The sequence below is a fragment of the Pyrus communis genome, chromosome 10 (genome assembly GCF_041283825.1).
Source record: "Pyrus communis isolate YQ-2024b chromosome 10, ASM4128382v1, whole genome shotgun sequence".
In the NCBI taxonomy this organism is placed as follows: domain Eukaryota; kingdom Viridiplantae; phylum Streptophyta; class Magnoliopsida; order Rosales; family Rosaceae; genus Pyrus; species Pyrus communis.
Genome location: NC_142574.1, coordinates 14,924,712 through 14,942,532, shown reverse-complemented (window position 1 = coordinate 14,942,532; position 17,821 = coordinate 14,924,712). Strand labels below are relative to the sequence as shown.

Below are 17,821 nucleotides of genomic sequence, written 5' to 3'. Positions count from 1 at the left end.
TACAAATAACATCGCTCAAAACTTAATACTGGCTAATAAACAGATAAGAAAGCAAATGATAAGGAAGATACATTATTAGATTTGTAATTGATGGTATAAGATCCGTTTTACAAGGGCAACCATATCTACATATTACTTGAAAGAAAGCATCTTATTCATCCAAACTCACCTAAGCAATGTGATCAATAAACGTGCTACAAATAACATCGCTCAAAACTTAATACTGGCTAATAAACAGATAAGAAAGCAAATGATAAGGAAGATACATTATTAGATTTGTAATTGATGGTATAAGATTCCTTTTACAAGGGCAACCAAATCTACATATTACTTGAAAGAAAACATCTTATTCATCCAAACTCACCTAAGCAATGTGATCAATAAACGTGATACAAATAACATCGCTCAAAACTTAATACTGGCTAATAAACAGATAAGAAAGCAAATGATAAAGAAGATACATTATTAGATTTGTAATTGATGGTATAAGATTCGTTTTACAAGGGCAACCATATCTACATGTTACTTGAAAGAAAGCATCTTATTCATCAAAACTCACCTAAGCAATGTGATCAATAAACGTGATACAAATAACATCGCTCAAAACTTAATACTGGCTAATAAACAGATAAGAAAGCAAATGATAAGGAAGATACATTATTAGATTTGTAATTGATGGTATAAGATCCGTTTTACAAGGGAAACCATATCTACATATTACTTGAAAGAAAACATCTTATTCATCCAAACTCACCTAAGCAATGTGATCAATAAACGTGCTACAAATAACATCGCTCAAAACTTAATACTGGCTAATAAACAGATAAGAAAGCAAATGATAAGGAAGATACATTATTAGATTTATAATTGATGGTATAAGATTCCTTTTACAAGGGCAACCATATCTACATATTACTTGAAAGAAAACATCTTATTCATCCAAACTCACCTAAGCAATGTGATCAATAAACGTGATACAAATAACATCGCTCAAAACTTAATACTGGCTAATAAACAGATAAGAAAGCAAATGATAAAGAAGATACATTATTAGATTTGTAATTGATGGTATAAGATTCGTTTTACAAGGGCAACCATATCTACATGTTACTTGAAAGAAAGCATCTTATTCATCAAAACTCACCTAAGCAATGTGATCAATAAACGTGATACAAATAACATCGCTCAAAACTTAATACTGGCTAATAAACAGATAAGAAAGCAAATGATAAGGAAGATACATTATTAGATTTGTAATTGATGGTATAAGATCCGTTTTACAAGGGCAACCATATCTACATATTACTTGAAAGAAAGCATCTTATTCATCCAAACTCACCTAAGCAATGTGATCAATAAACGTGCTACAAATAACATCGCTCAAAACTTAATACTGGCTAATAAACAGATAAGAAAGCAAATGATAAGGAAGATACATTATTAGATTTGTAATTGATGGTATAAGATTCCTTTTACAAGGTTTAATTATAACCTTGGATAAAACTCCAAAATCCCATATAGAAAAGTTTAACCTTTGATCATACAAAAGATTGTTACAGCAGTGAAATTTTCACAACCTAACTATCAAAGTTAACAAAGCTGCTGCCGTTACTGGCAAGTTTGGTTGATGAGGAAGAGTTAATTGTACATACCTCAAAAGTTACCGAGCATCCCACTGCTTCATCTTAGCTCATTGATACAACATATGCTGCAGGCCATAAAAATTGAAATGGACTTAATATATAGGTTAATTTTCTCCGGTACGCTAGCCTTTCGGAGAAACAACAAAATCATGTACTGCGAGATTACATCCTCCCCGTCTCCATGGCCGAACAAAATATATATAACATGAGCATAGCAAGAGGTAATGAACAACTTGATGTATATAAATGTTCGACGCTAAAACTATGCCAATTGAGCAACAACCCCATTCATAGAGGAAAAACTAACCATGACCACTTATTTTTGATACGGTCTAGTAATCTGGACTCCTCCCCCTTGGAAATATGCGGATTAAGATTGAGAAGGTTATTGACAAACTTAACTCCATTGTCCCGTCGATTATGCTTACAGTACCAGTCTACAATGGAGTTGTACGTGTTCTGGTTTGGTTTGCAGCCGTTCTTAATCATGTAGCGGACCACATCAATAGCTTCCTTGAACAGTGAATCAGCTGCATAACTTGCCACAAAGGTGTTGTAAGTGATTACATCTGGAGAAATCCCAGCATCCCTCGTTTCTGGGAATATCCGTGAAGCCTCTCTCATACGACCATTTCTACAACAGGCGAAAATAACAGTGTTGTATGAAATTATATCAGGTTTTATACCCTTCTCAATAATCTCCCTCAAAAACTGTTCTGATTTCTCGTAATCTTCTGAGCGGCTGTACATATACATCATACTATTGTAGGTTGTCAAGCTAGGAGTATACCCCATCTCATTCATAAATTTCAAAATCTCACTTGTCTTCGAAAACATCTGCCTCCGGCCATATATTGATAGCATCACATTCAAGGTAGTTATGTCAGGTGAAAACCCTTTTTTTCTCAGTTCCAATAAGGCATGTTCTGTTTCCATCAAAAGGTCACTCTTATTAAAGACGAGAACAAGTGTCTTCAAGAGAACAACGTGGGGTTCAATTACACCAGAGTATATTTCTTCAGCAAGAATATGAATGCGCTCAATTTCCTTGCCATTGGCATAAGTGTGGAGCAAAGAACTATATGTAAGCTCATTGGGTTTGTGATAGAAGCATATTTATGCGACTTAAATGGCTTGTTCTCGTACATTTACGTTATGTTTCTTTAGTTATTTTAGTACTTTAAGCTATTTGGAGACTTTTGGAGCACTTTTGGAGCACTTTTGGGCTAAGGACGGATAGCTTATACTTAAATGGCTAAAGGAGCAAAAAGATGCATTTTGGAGACTTTTGGAGCACTTTTGGGCTAAGGACGGATAGCTTATGCTTAAAGCCAAAGTGTTGGACGAAATTGAAGACCTAATTGGAGCCAAAGTGTTGGAACCTTGTTCTCTTTAGTTTTAGGACATTTAAACCTTTCCTAATCCCAATCATGCCATGCATAACACTTCATCCATTGCATAAATGTAGACCATAAACCACCCTTTGTGCCGTGCCCTCCCCTACAAATCCAAACACCATCCTTCCATCTCCACAACTCCTCTTCCATTCCTCCACCACTCCCCAAACCATTCACACCATCAAACTATCCCTAGACCTTGTGCTACAACGAAGAGGAAGAGAAGAATGCCTAAACGTTCATACAATTCAAGTTTGAGTTGTTAGAATGTTTAGGTGCTTCTTTGATTTCTATGTTTAATTTCAATACTCTTTGTTTTGTACGAATGAGGCATGGAAGAGAAGAGGGCCTAAACGTTCATACAATTCAAGTTTGAGTTGTTGGAATGTTTAGGTGTTTCTTTGATTCTCTTTGTTTTGTACCATGAGGAACTAAACCCCCCTTGGCTAGGGGGGATTCGAAATAAATGTTTATGCTTGCATTTTGATTTGATTACTTCTAATTACGTTTCATAAGTTGTGGATTCAATTTGTTTAACCGTTTGATTGATAACTTATTTATGTATGTTTATTGAGAGTGCACGCTTAATTTTCATGCATGAATATGACGCTAGAATATAAGTGAGTTTCACCTAATCGTTATGAACTTATATTCACAAGTAGTGGAGGTTGCTTATAAACAATCGCGTTAAATGAATTCTTGGCACGAGTTTCATGCTCATCATAGTAACGAATGCCTCGTCAACACTTATAGTTTTCATAATGCTTAATGATCTTTGATTGTATCTTTATTGTGTTGTTCACGTAAAGGACTTTTGGAGAATGTTGTGAATTGCGTTGCGCTAACCCATCCAATTCATTAACTTAAGGAAAACTTGACGGTTAATTTAAGCGTACCTAATTGACCCGGGGTGATGAGTTTAATAATTTATTGAAATGCAATTGGAAATCTTTTTATTATGTAAGTGTAACATGTGTGGAGAAGAACCCCTTAGCTATTCTATCATCCATTCATTCCATTTCATCAATTTTGTTTTTTTTATAATCTGTTTTAATTAGAATCTGTCCATTTAGTTTATTTTCGTCCAAACCTCAATCCCCATTTATTTTAAAGTGTTAGTTTAGTTAGAATTACATTTAGTTTGTGTTTTTAAGAGTCTTGAGTCAAGTCATAACTTAATTTCGTCCAAAGTTGTGTTTGTGCTCAAATCTGCCCAGAAAGTGGTTTTTAGGCAGATTTGAGTGTGTTTGTGTTGTTTTGAGTCTTTTGGTTTGTTTGAGTGTTTTAAAGTTTAGTTTTGCATTCTTTGAGTCTAGTATAGTGTTTCATATTGTTATTTTACGTTTTTGAGTCAAATCCAAGTGATTAACAATCCCTCCTAATCCCCGGTCTAGAACGATCCCTACTTATACATATACTACAATTTGACGAAAAAAGGGTTTAATTTGTGTGCGTATAAATCACGCATCAGTTTGCAGTGACCATTCTGCATTTCCGTAAGCATGTTCTCAGACTGTTGCCAAAGCCCACCTCGCGCCAGTGCTGCCAAAATAGCATTATAGGAGGAGAGGTCTGGAGTAACACCAGCTTCTAGCATTCTCTTATACACAGCCATAGCTTGGTCGAAAGAACCGCACCGGCTGTATGCACTGATTAGAGTGTTGAAAGGATCCCTCTCGGGTACAAACCCTGCTCTCTTCATCTCCCTAAACACTCCCGAAACTTCCAAGTCCATCCCATTTTGGCCAAACACTGCCAAAAGTGTGTTCCAAGTAACTATGTCTGGGGTGCACTTGCATATCTTGATCTCTTCAAAAAGTTTCATCATTTCAGCAAAATTTCCCCTGTTATCATGCATCTTAATAAGGGCGTTAAAGGTACAAATCTTTGGTTTGCAACCAAAACTTTTCATCTCCTCAAAAACCCTCATTGCCAGCTCATCCTTCCCAGCCTTCTCATATCCTGACAAAAGGGTGGTGTAGGTAAAAACATCGGGTTTAATCCCTTTCTCCACCATCTGGGTTTTCAAGGCTGTTGCCTCCTCCAGCAAACCATCTCTTGCATAAGCTGATATCAACGAATTGTAAGACACAATGCTTGGAGAAAACCCATTGAACTCCATATCTTTCAACACCTCCATTGCTTCCTTTGTCCGCTGAGACTTCCCATACACATCCAACAGCGCATTATACATAACCTTATCAGGTACAAACCCAGCTGTTTTCATCTCCTGAAAAACCTCAGCAGCCTCCAAATACAAAGACCCGCGCCGACAACAAGTAATAAGCGTATTATAAGTATAAGAATCCGGGGCAATCCCAGAACTCTTCATACCCTCCACAAGAGCTCTAATCTTATGCCAAGGCATACCCATTTTCCCATACACATTCAAAATCACATTGTAAGTTATCAAAGTCGGCCTAAAACCCTCTTCCTCCATTTTCTTAAACACCGAAACCGCCTCCCGATACCTCCCATTACTAGCACAAGCAGTAATCAAAGATGTATAAGCATAAACATCAAAAGAAAAGCCTTCATTGTGCAAATTCTGAAACAACGAAGTTGCATTCGAAACCCGACCCACTTTCCCCAGAATACTAATAATCACAGCAACAACAGAGCCATTCAAAACCAAATCGCAATCCTCACGTTTCGTAAACCACTCGAAAACACTAATAGCCAAGTCAAATCTCTTATGAAAGCCTAAACCTTTAACAATACCCAGTAAATCCAAAGCCAGAGAGCCAAGCTCGACCCAAATTCATCCCTATGCAATTCAACTAAACCAACAAGCTTCTCACCTAATTCGGAGGAATCGAACTGTGGGTCGAGAAAGGAGTGGAGGATATGCTGACCTTGGGAGGAGAGGCGGTGGTGGGACCAGGGCTTGCCGCGGTTGGAGTCGCGTGACCTGCCGATGCGAGTGCGAGCTCTAGGGAGGGTGGGAGGGGAAGTGGGGAGTTGGGTATGTGGGGTGGAGGGGTTTGGGTGGAGAAGGAGCTCTTGGAGGAGAGGGGTTATGGGAGGCGGTGGAGGACGTGGAAGCGGCGGTGGCGGTGGGGGAGTGGCTGGGTTTTGGGGTTGGTGGTGGGTTTGGAAGAAGGGTCTGGAGGAGGGAGGTCGTTAGGAAGGCGAAGAGGGAGAGCCATTTGCTCTGCCATTGGGGATAGAGTGAGAAGGTTTTGGGTTTAGTGGCTGGGTTTTGATGTGAGACTTCTGGTACAATTTTGTTGGCTTTGGCCTTCATCTTCGAGGGAAAATCGTGATATTTTCTTTTTGTTTGACAAAAAATAAAGATTTTTTTGCTAACCTTTTCTGGACATGGATTGGAGAATGAGGAGTGAGGACTTTGTTAAAATGAAAAGAAATACTTTCTTTTTTTTTTTTCTTAAAACGTTAGGGTAAAGTACATTTTAGCACCTTAACTTTGGTTCACATAATAATCTGATACCTCATCTTAAACATTTTAATGTCATACATCAACTTACGAATTTATTGCAATGTTAAATCTCTGTTAAATTTTCTGTTAATTTTTCTATTAAATGATGATGGTGGTCCACTTCTCGCCTAACTGAACTCTATGCTGGTATGAATCCTCCACGTGGAATAAAAAGAAGTTTTAAACAAAATATAAAAAAAAAATGAAAGAATAAAAATAAAAATAAAAAAAAAAAAAAGTTCATGAGCTGCCCGTGCCCCCAGCCAAAAATCCACCACCCTCTCAAGAACCCTAATCCCCAATTTCTAGCAAAAAGCTTCCCTTACCACTCCAAATCTTGATCCTCACTTCCCTCAAACACCATCTCGAGCTCCACCTCCTGCCTTCTCTAGATTTCACTGATCTCAGTCCATCTCTCTCGATCTCTTTGCTCATCCTCTCCATAGACCTCTCGCTCCTTCATTTCTCTCAATTTAACGGTGGCTCATCTCTTACCTCTTTTCTCTTTATTTGATGGTGGGGACCATTCTGTCCTCTTCAAGCACATCCATCAATGGGATGGGCAACGGTTATGGTAGATGAGTAACCGCGATTAGTTATGCCTAACCATTTATGTTCATACCCACATAATCGTTTACCCGTTGGTTAATTGCATAAACGGTTATACACATACCCATAACCGAAACGGTTAATCATACCCGTAACAATGTACCCATTTAACCATAACCGTTTACCCATTTTTGAACTCGTTTATCCTTTTTCTACCCATTTACCCATTTTTCACCCGTCTACATGTTTTTTTTTTTCTTTTAACAACTTGAAAATTACAAAAGAAAATTTTGTTATAATTTTCGTTTTCTAACAATTAAACACCGTTATAGGTACATTTTAGTATGCATTTCCCTATTTTAATTATTTAAATCCTCATACAATTTCAATAATTGAAATAATGGTTTATGAAGGATATTTTTCTGCTACGCCCAAACAAGTCTTTAATTATAATCCATATGATTACAAAGTAAAGCTTCTAAAAACAAAATATAGTCATTATCTTGAATACTAGATGATTCAAAGCTCCAAAATATTTCGAAACTAAACTCTTTCAAACACTAATGTTTTAGCACGTTCAGTCACAAAGTCTCGTCTACTTGTTGTCACCAAAAGAGGCCTTCAAAAGAAAAGTATAAATTGAATTAGTATCCCATTTAGGAACACCAACACCAATTAGCATGAATCCAACAGAGGTAAGTAATTACAAAATGTTTACATTGTTCACTCAATTATCAGGAAGAAGAAAAAATAAGGCAAACAAAAGCGAAGTACCAAATCAATTGAGTTAGTATCACCATTCATCAATATGCATAAACAGAAGGTTTACAATCTATGATTTGTCACACACCCATATGCATAAATTGAATTAGTATCACCAATAACTTCAAAGTAAAAAACAAAAATAAAGATTAGTTTTTACCACATTCACATCAGTATCATCACCGAATGAGGAATCTTCAACATGAGGAGTAGAGTTTGAATCTAGATCAATAGTAAAAATTAAAATTAGGCTAAAATAGTAAATTTTTGAACATATACATAATTTATATGAAATTTTACAATAAGTACATCGCATCTGACTCCACAACCAGTCTCGAGAACACATGAGTGTTTCCACTGCTTGAATGAAGTCGGCTACGGTGTGGACTGATAATCCTACCACCAGTACTAAATGAAGACTCTAAAGCTACTGTAGATACAAGATTAGCCAAAATATCTCTAGCTATTTGATGCAAAGTAGGATATTTAATCCCATTTGTCTTCCACCACGACAATATATCAAAATTTTGAGTTCTAGGCAAGACTTTCTTTCCCAAATATAGGTCTAAGTTAGATTGTTCATTGCCAATGGTAGAATCTATAACCAACTAGTCATAAGATGTTAAATGATCACCAACTCTGAAATCACAGGACTCTGATGGAAAATCAGTCGAAGAAAAAGATTCAGAAGATTGAAGCCCAGGTCTATGCTTCAATTCATACTCTTTAACCAACTTAACAGCCAAGTCTAAGACTTTCTCAATTTCTGATGAAGCATTCTCTTTATAAATAAGAGAAAAATAATACTCGATCAATTTCATCTTGAACCTTGGATCCAGAATAGCTGCAATTGCCATAGCACCATGAATTTTATGCCAATACTTTTCAAACTTGATTGACATCTTTGTTAACAGCAACTTAACTTCAACATGTTCAAACTCAAGCCACTTACAGATTGCAATCCTAATCTGACAGACATTTGGAAAACAAAGATTTGATGTGGGATACTTGATCCCAGAAAATAACTCAGTCACTTGGGTACCATTTGGTACGTAGGACGGGATGGAACAGAGTGGGACAAGACGTTCCGTCCCACGTTTGGTGCGCCTAAAACAGGTGGAACGAGTTTTGGGTGAATTTTCGTTCCACCTCACCCCCCTGGAACGACTTGTTCCACATCCGTGGAACACAAAACTATAACCTCTCCGTCTCCTTCTTCTTCCTCCTTGTTTCCATCCGAGGGCATCTTTGCTCCCGCTCCATTCCGTTCCGTCCTGTCCCGTCCCGTCCCGTCCCGTCTGCATACCAAACAATACCTTGGTGAAAGATCTCCAACTTTTCAGCAATCATGTTAGTCTTCGCCCAATCTTCTTCACTTGGAACATTTTTATATGAGGGCTCACACTGCTTTAAACGAGGAAATACATCTTTATATACCAATGCAGTGGTAAGCATCACATACATCGAGTTCCACCTATGATCAAGGACTAACTTCCTAGAGAACTTAATTTTCATTTGTTGAGCTATCTCAACAAATTGTTCCTCTCTTTTTGTTGTCGCAGACCAATATGCAACACTATTCCGAATAGTCTCAATACTATCCCTAATCACATCCAATCCATCTTTAACTATCAAATTAATTATGTGAGCACAACAATGCATATGAAATAATTCTCCGTTTAAAACAAGTGAAAGCTTGCAATATGTCACTATATCCTTAATCATGGCATCATTTGTATAGCAGTTATCTATTGTGAGAGCAGACTACTTACCATCAATATTCCACTCTGATAAGCAATCTCTCATTATAGTAGAAAGTGTCTCGACATTATATGGGCATGGAACATATGCAAACCTGATATAAAGCACCACTTAATTACCATAACTCTGAGTCTGGCGGACATATTGAAAATTTAGGGTTTTTATTTTATTTATTTATTTATTTTTATAGAATTTTACGTATATTAAATTAAATGGGTAAATGGGTAAATGGATACCCATTATAATCACAGGTAGCACCCATAATCGATGGATACCCGTTATAACCGTGGGTAATACCTATAACCGCTCATTTAAATTTCACGGATAAACGGTTATGGGTATAACCGTTTGTTCGTCTAAACGGTTACCCATAACCATAATAGTGAACTTTAAATGGACGGTAACCGTGGTTACCCAAACCCATGGGTATTTTGCCCATCCTTAACCCACCATCCTCTTCTCCCACAAACTCGACCCTCCAGCCCTAGCCTAACTCTTTACTTTGCAACCACATGAACCGCTTTGATTAGCCTGGGAATCGAAACCCTTTGGCCACAACTCTAGGAACAGGATCACGCAACACTGGAAAAAAATCCATTACACTCAAAGACTGCTCCAAGCCTCCAACGGCTTCAAACCCTTGAACTTCTTGAAAGCTTCGAAGAACGGCATGGTTTCCAGGTCAGTCTGGGCTGGGTCCTTAGACATTGGAGCTCGGAACCGGATTTTGGGATGTGGTTTTTTCTCTGATTAAGTTTTTTAGAGAGAGAGAGAGCAGAGAGGTGTGGTGTGACATTTCCAAGCAAAAGGGCATTCATTTCCAAGGAATTTTGGAAGATAAACAAAAAAAATTTGGAACTTTAACGAAAAATTTTCGATACTAATCATTTTAACGAAAAATTACATGTTTACATTAAAAGGTCAATCCTGGTATTATTCACTTTACCCTTTATTTTGTCCTTATCATTAAAACTCAAAAGTTTTTAAACTCTTTTCATTAGTTTTTCTTAAAAAAAAAATTCCTTTTCTTGGTATTTTGCGGCTGATCAAGTTGAAGAACAAAGATGGGAGGAGAGAGAGAGGACTGAGGTGCAAACTGTGCACAGTAGGAAGGTGGGGAGGAGAGAGAGCGCAACCCTTTTAATGTTTTTATTAGTTTTTGGTCTACGTGCTTAAACTAGACATCTATATCCTGGAAAGAGATTATTTCCGGATCTCTTCTACTAAGGCCACTGAATTAAGTGATCCGGACTTTCCAAATTTCATCCAACAGCTAAAAATTATCACAACTTTTAAGGGGTCAAAACAAGTGAGCCGTTGGATAAAATTTAGAAGGTCCGGATCATTTGATCCGGTGGTCTTGGTGGAAGAGATCTGAAGATGATCTCTTTTCCTATATCCCAACAGGATCCTTTTGGTAAAAATCCTAGGAATTCGTGAATCATGTTCATTCATCGTACATCGTGCAATCAATTTTTGTCAAGTACTGTTTATGTTTATTTTTAAATAAAAATATTTAAAATGATTTCTGACTGCACGATGTACGATGAACGAACACGATTCACAGATCTCCGAGATCCTCACAAAGAGGATCCGAACTCATCCATATCAGGAAAATATGGGCCCACATTTGCCATTTTAGCATTTAACAGAAAAATTAGCAGAAAAGTTAACAGGGGTATAACATTGTAACAAATTCGTAAGATGATGTATAACATTGTAATTTTTAAAGCATGAGGTATGAGATTGTGGTTCAACCTATAGTTGAGGTGGTTTTGTGTAATTTACCCTAAACGTTATTATTTACACTAAAAGCGAGGAATGTTGGCTTAGCGTCACAATGGGCTAGCAATAACATGGTTCAAATTCGTCTTTGGCAAGAATCAAACTTAAGATCTCTCACTTACATGTAAAGAGTGATACCACTAAACCGTAGTACTAGGGGCAAATAAAAATAAATACTTAAATTAGAAAGAAAAATACTACTTGTGAGGAGTGTAAAATGAGATTTTTGGAGTGCTAATAACAATTCTTCTTATTTAATATATATATATATAAGTTGCATTAAGTACTTGTTGAAGTTCAATTCATCTCTCATAGCAAGTCCATTCATTTGAGGAGGGCAAGAACAAGGTTAAGGAAAAGGCACTTGAATTGCTTTTACCATTCACTCTAGCCATTAGTTGTCTTTGTACAACTCTACTCATTTGGAAAAGGGTATTTTTTTTATCAAGAAAAGAAAACTTAATTAATAGAAAAACCCCGAATACAGCCAGTTGCACCACAATCAAAGTTTAGAGCTTAGACGGCAATAGAGGGAATAGTGAAATCCCAAATAAGAATATTAGGACTACTGAATCCTACACTAGTAATTGCATGCATGAAAGTTAGCCTCCCTAAATACATGCTTCCATGAGATGCTTTGAAAAATAATGGCCATACTTCTGATATCCATAATATTGTTCTTGATCGTCCATGGAATACCAGATCTCCCTTCGATAACATCAATGACCAACTTGGAGTCACCTTCAACAAATACATTCCGAAATCCACGGTTCCAAGCCATAATGAGAGTATCTCTAAGTCCAATAGCTTATGCAACCCGAAAACGTATTTTTCCCCAGGCTTCTTGTCCCAGCCAAAATAGGGCATTTTTATGGTCGTCTAGGATGACAAAACTAGCTGCAGCTCTTTGATTAATTACTGAACCATCAAAATTGATATTTAGGTAATTTGGGCTTGGGAGGCATCCATTTTATTATCTTTTGAACTTGGTTAACAAATTCCAATTATTTTTTACATTACCTTAATGATACTCTTTACCTATGACATAAGCCCTCATATGAACTTTTGCAGGATGAGCTTTAATGTTTCTAAATATTGGGTTTTTTCTTTCATTCCAGATCTGCTAACATACAAGCAAAGCTTTACTTAAAGGGGACATATTATCATTATCTTTAGCAGGTAATTGGTTTAGTCAATTAACAATATTATGTATACTCGAGCTTGCATTTGGGTTGAGGTCCCTAATATAGACCAAGCATTCTTAGCAAAACAACAGGATATAAACAAGTTCATTCACTGAAAGCGTTTTTAGATAATATTTTTTTGTTCCAAAAACACTTGAAGTGTTTTCTGGAAGAAGCATCATAATAGAAGCACCAGTTATATATTCTTTTTGCAGGAAGCACTTTAAGTGATTTTCCAGAATTTACTTGCATTTTTACTAAGGATTAGTTTCAAAAACATTTTTACCAACAGTGCTTTTAGTCATTTTAAAAGCACTTCTAAACGAACTCTTAATCTAGTGGGGCATATTCAGTTTCCATGGTTTACCTATAAGACTCTGTCTCGGATGGTTGTTCTTAATCTCATTCTGTACCCAAGTTGTAGATTTGCCCCAAGTCATCACATCTCTCTCCCCTGAGTAGGTAATGGTATACTACAATTTTTTTTAACGATATTATCCTCTAAGACTTGTAGCAATTTATTACCATCCCAATGTCCATCGTGATATATTCACTAACAATCCATCTTATGTTGCGGCTTATTTAATCTGTCAAGGGAGAGAGAGAGGGGCGCAGCAAAGAGAGAGAAAGAGAGAAATGTGTTGTAGTGAGGGTTGTAGAAGGGTGTGTTATTCTCCCTACGCAGTGCCCTTATTTCCAGTAATAAAGGAGGAGAAGAATCCTTATCTTCCAAGAAAATACAGTCGTGATAGGGAGAGAATAACTAGTACCAAATCTAATCTAGGATTTACACAATCACACTTTAATATAATATCTGAACACTCCCCCTTGAGTGTGTAAATACTCAAATAGATTCGTCATCAGGTAGAGTTGAGGAAGTCAATGTTGTGTTTGGCTCATATACTTATGAGTTGGCAACAATTTTGCATGTGTATAACATTGTGAATGCTACAAGGAAATGGCAGCATCCATTTGTGACTTTGTGTTTTGCTTTCGGTTGTGGCATGGAAGTCTTCGTTCAAGAGAATACATGGTAACTGCCACAAGCAAAGTTGGAAGCAAGCAAGTCTTTACTTTGTGTTTTCTTGCATGCAATTGTGCATGTTTTCTTTTCTATGCATTAAATGGCAAATGGAAAAAAGGGTTGCACTCTATAGGCTAGGTACAACAAAGGGGTGTTGAACATGCCATGTGAACTTAAGATTTTCTTGGTCTTGGTTGTTGGCATAATTCTTGGTGTATGCCTATAAGTGAAGGTAATATTCATGCATTGTATAAGCATTCGGCGGAGAACACAGATGAGCGAAAACAGAGAGTGAGAGTGAGCTCTTGGGAAAATTTTGTGAGTGGGTGTACAAAGGATTTGGGTTTGGGTTATGTCGATTTAACTCAAGTATATCTTGCACTAGTTATTCTCATAGTGAAAAGCAATATCTTTCTAGGGACGTAGGCAGGATTTTGCAGAACTTCGTAAATCTCTCAATGTCTTTATTTATTGTAATTTATTCTGTTAAACTGTGGTATTGTATTTTGGTGAGGTTGTAATCAGAATCTCGCACTGACTGGCCAAAGCCCAACAATTGGTATTAGAGCATCGTTGGGGGCTTTGGTTCGTTAGAGGTCCATATTTGTTGTTCACCATGGAATTTTCAGTTGAGAAATTTAATAGGAGAGACGGTTTTACTTTTGCAGAGGAGAGTAATGGAAGCCTGAAGAAATGGAAGATGTGCAAGGATGCTTGGATCAATTGCGAAAGTTGATGTTGAAGAAGACAAAGGCCTCTTTCTTCTTACCTCACTTAAAGATTCGTTCAAAAACCTTGTGAAACTTTACTTCATGGAAAGATACAGTAAGTTTGGAGCAGTTGATGTCAAATATTCTAACACTCAAATTAAAACCCTATGATTGTAGCATATGAAAGTAGGGATCGTTTTAGGCCGGAGATTAGAAGGGATGCTAATCAACACAATTAAAACTTTAAAACACTAATTTAGATTCTATAGACTCAAAACTAACTTAAAACACTTAAAACAGCAACAAACACTCAAAAAGACTCAATTCTAGACCTAACAAGTGTTTTGGACGAAAATAAACCTTAATTTGACCCAAAAGACTCAAAGAAAACAGATTTTGACTCAAATAACAAGACTAAATCAAAGGGGGATTGTTTTTGACGAATTTAAAACTTAAAACAAAAACTTTATAGAAAATACTTTGGAAAAACGAATTTAAGTGAAATAAATGGGTGAAAGGCTAGTTAGAGGGTCCTTCTCCACACATGATATATGCATATAAACCAATTTCCAGTTATTTTTCCTTTAGACTATGAATGACAACTCCCCAAGTTAGTTGCATCGCACAACTAACCATCAGATTTTCCTTATTTCATTGAATTAGATAGAATACGCATCTAAACCAAATTATCTTTCTCAAGTTCCCTATATGAAATGCATGATAGAGATACATGTCAAAAGTCATTAAGTTCTATGAAAATCATAAGCATTGATAAGGCATTCATTACTATGAAACGCATGAGACTCATACCAAGGATTTACTTAACACGATTGTGACTAGCAACCTCCACTACTTGTGAATATAAGTGAATAACTCTTACGTGAAACCCCCTTATACTCTAGCATCAAATTCATGCATGCAAATTAAGTGTCGACCCCCAACCCACATACATAAACAAGTTTTAATAACTTAGATAAGCAAATCACATTCATGCCTTAAGAAACAATAACTGGACGTAATCAGTTCATATAAAACATATAATCATGGCTTCGAATTCACCTCTAACTAAAAAGAAGTTAGTTCCACATGTTCGCAAAACAAAAATCACTAAACTTAAACATTAAAAACAAAGATAGAATACACCTAGAAACACTCCAGGTGGCTCCTCCTTCCTTCCTTGCTGCCAACAATGGGGATTTGTGTGAATTTAGGCTCTTGAGGTGTGGTGGATGGTGTGGTGTGAATTTGTGGTAGAGGGTGGTGGTTTTTGAGTGTTGTGGCATCAAGTATTTATAGGGTGAAGGGGAGGCACAAATTTGGGTTGAAAAGGAGAGGAATTAGGACTCCAAATCACCAAAGAATAAGGATACTTTCAATTAGATTCCAAGGAGGACAATGAATGGTCCTTGTGGCAGATTCTAGAACTTCTAGAAGGGTTACATGTGGCATAAACTTAATGCACGAAAATAGGGCTTCTAGAACTTGATATTTAGGTGATTTAATGTGAAAAGGAGTCCTCTTTGAAGTTGGAATTAAGGTAGGAAAAGATTAGGATAGGATGAGATAAGATAAGGTTGGATAAGGTTTGGATAGATAAGGAAATTTGGATAAGATTCCTTATTTCTTGCTCTTTCCTTATCTTCTTTTCATTTGGACTTCTTTCTCCAGATTTTTAGCCTTTCCTAGCATCTTTTGACTTCAATTTCATCCATCCACATTGCTCCATGGTTAAGCTATCCAATCCATGCCCAAAACTGCTCCAAATAGCCTCAAAATGCACTTTCTTGCTCCTTTTGCCATTAGGACCTAAAAACATACGAAAATAGCTTAAAAGACTAAAATAGATAGTAATTAAGTAACTAAATGCAAGGAAACAACATAACTAAGTAGCATAAATATGCTCCTATCAGCAGTGCAAGCTGCTTTGGTGTGGAATGACACACAAAAAGAGACCATGGACGATGGTGGGCACGAGACTCCTTTAGCTGTTCAAGGTTGGAATCATGGAAGAAAATTGGAAAGAGGATCTGAGAGAAACAGCAGGTTCATATCCGGTTCTGGAGGCAAGGGTCCACAGTGCTACGATTGCAAGACTGGGTTGTAGCAGGTTTGTGGCGGAAGACTTTGAGTTCTAGGTACTTGAAGCAACACTTTTCCTTGTGATGTATAGATTCCAGTGTTGCAAGGGTTTTGCTGCAGGTGGAGCTATAAGATTCACAGGTGATCAGATGGCCCTGAGGAAAGAGGAAGTGTGGGGAATTTTGTCTGGCTCGACAAGTTGTTGCTCAAAACAGACACTCTGACAATCTTCCAGGTTGTAGACAATGAAGAGGGGGAAATCCTGCTGGAGGAGACAAGGATGTGTCGAGATCCTATCTGAAACTAAATGGTGATTTTTTAGCTTGCAGCAGTTGCACATGTTGGCGGTGACTGAATCGGTATAAGACCAACGAAGTTGATTCAGGGTGTGCATGCTGGTAAGTAAGCCAATGAAGGCTTTGGTGATGGATGCAAGGATTTTTGCATGGTATATTTGCCAACGCGGAGATGGTTGTGTTTGGCTCATATACTTATGAGTTGGCAATAATTTTTCATGTGTATAACTTCGTGAATGCTACAAGAAAATGGCAACATCCATCTGTGAATTTGTGTTTTGCTTTCGGTTGTGGCATGGAAGTCTTCGTTCAAGAGAAGACATGGTGACTATCTCAAGCAAAGTTGGAAGAAAGCAAGTCTTACTTGCATGCAATTGTGTATGTTTTCTTTTCTATGCATTAAATGGCAAATGGAGAAAGGGTTGCACTCTATAAGCTAGGTACAGCAAAGGGGTGTTAAATATGACATGTGAACTTAAGATTTTCTTGGTCTTGGTTGCTGGCATAATTGCTGGTGTATGCCTTGTATAAGCATCCGTTGGTGAAGGCAATATTCATGCATTGTATAAGCATCCGTTGGAGAACACAAAGAAGAGAAAACAGAGAGTGAGAGTGAGAGTGAGCAACTCTTGGCGTAGAGTGAGCTCTTAGGAAAATTCTATGAGTGGGTGTACAAGGGATTCGGCTGTGGGTTATGTCAATTTAACTTAAGTGTGTCTTGTGCTTGTTATTCTCATAGTAATGAGCAATATCTCTCCAGGGACGTAGGCACGATTTTGCTGAACCTCGTAAATCTCTCGGTGTCTTTATTTCTTTTAATTTATTCTATTCAACTATGGGTTCGTATTTTGGTGAGGTTGTAATCAAAATCTCGCACTGACTAGCCAAAGCACAACAGTCAACTCATCGACACTGATTATGGGAACACGTTAGTCTCAAACAAAGGAACTTGCATATGGAACTAAGTCTCACAAAAACCCAATGGCTATGGTAAAACCCGAGGCAGGACAAAAACCCGTAGTCTAAGGAAAAGTGTGTGAGAAAGTGCAAGGTCAAATGAAACATCTACGAGATGTGCATTAGGGATTTGACCAACCCAGGATGGATGCCTCGTCAAAACCTCGTTAGGTAGCAAAAATCCAAAGGGAAAAATGCTCCTAATCGTAGGAAAAAAGAGTAAATTAAGATCAAG

The 17,821-nt window shown here is 37.2% G+C and overlaps 1 pseudogene; it reads right to left on the bottom strand.

Annotated features, from left to right (window-relative positions):
• Positions 1 to 68: 68 nt before the first annotated feature.
• Positions 69 to 6,273, bottom strand: LOC137730073 (uncharacterized; annotated as a pseudogene).
• Between the last annotated feature and the right edge of the window lie 11,548 nt (positions 6,274 to 17,821).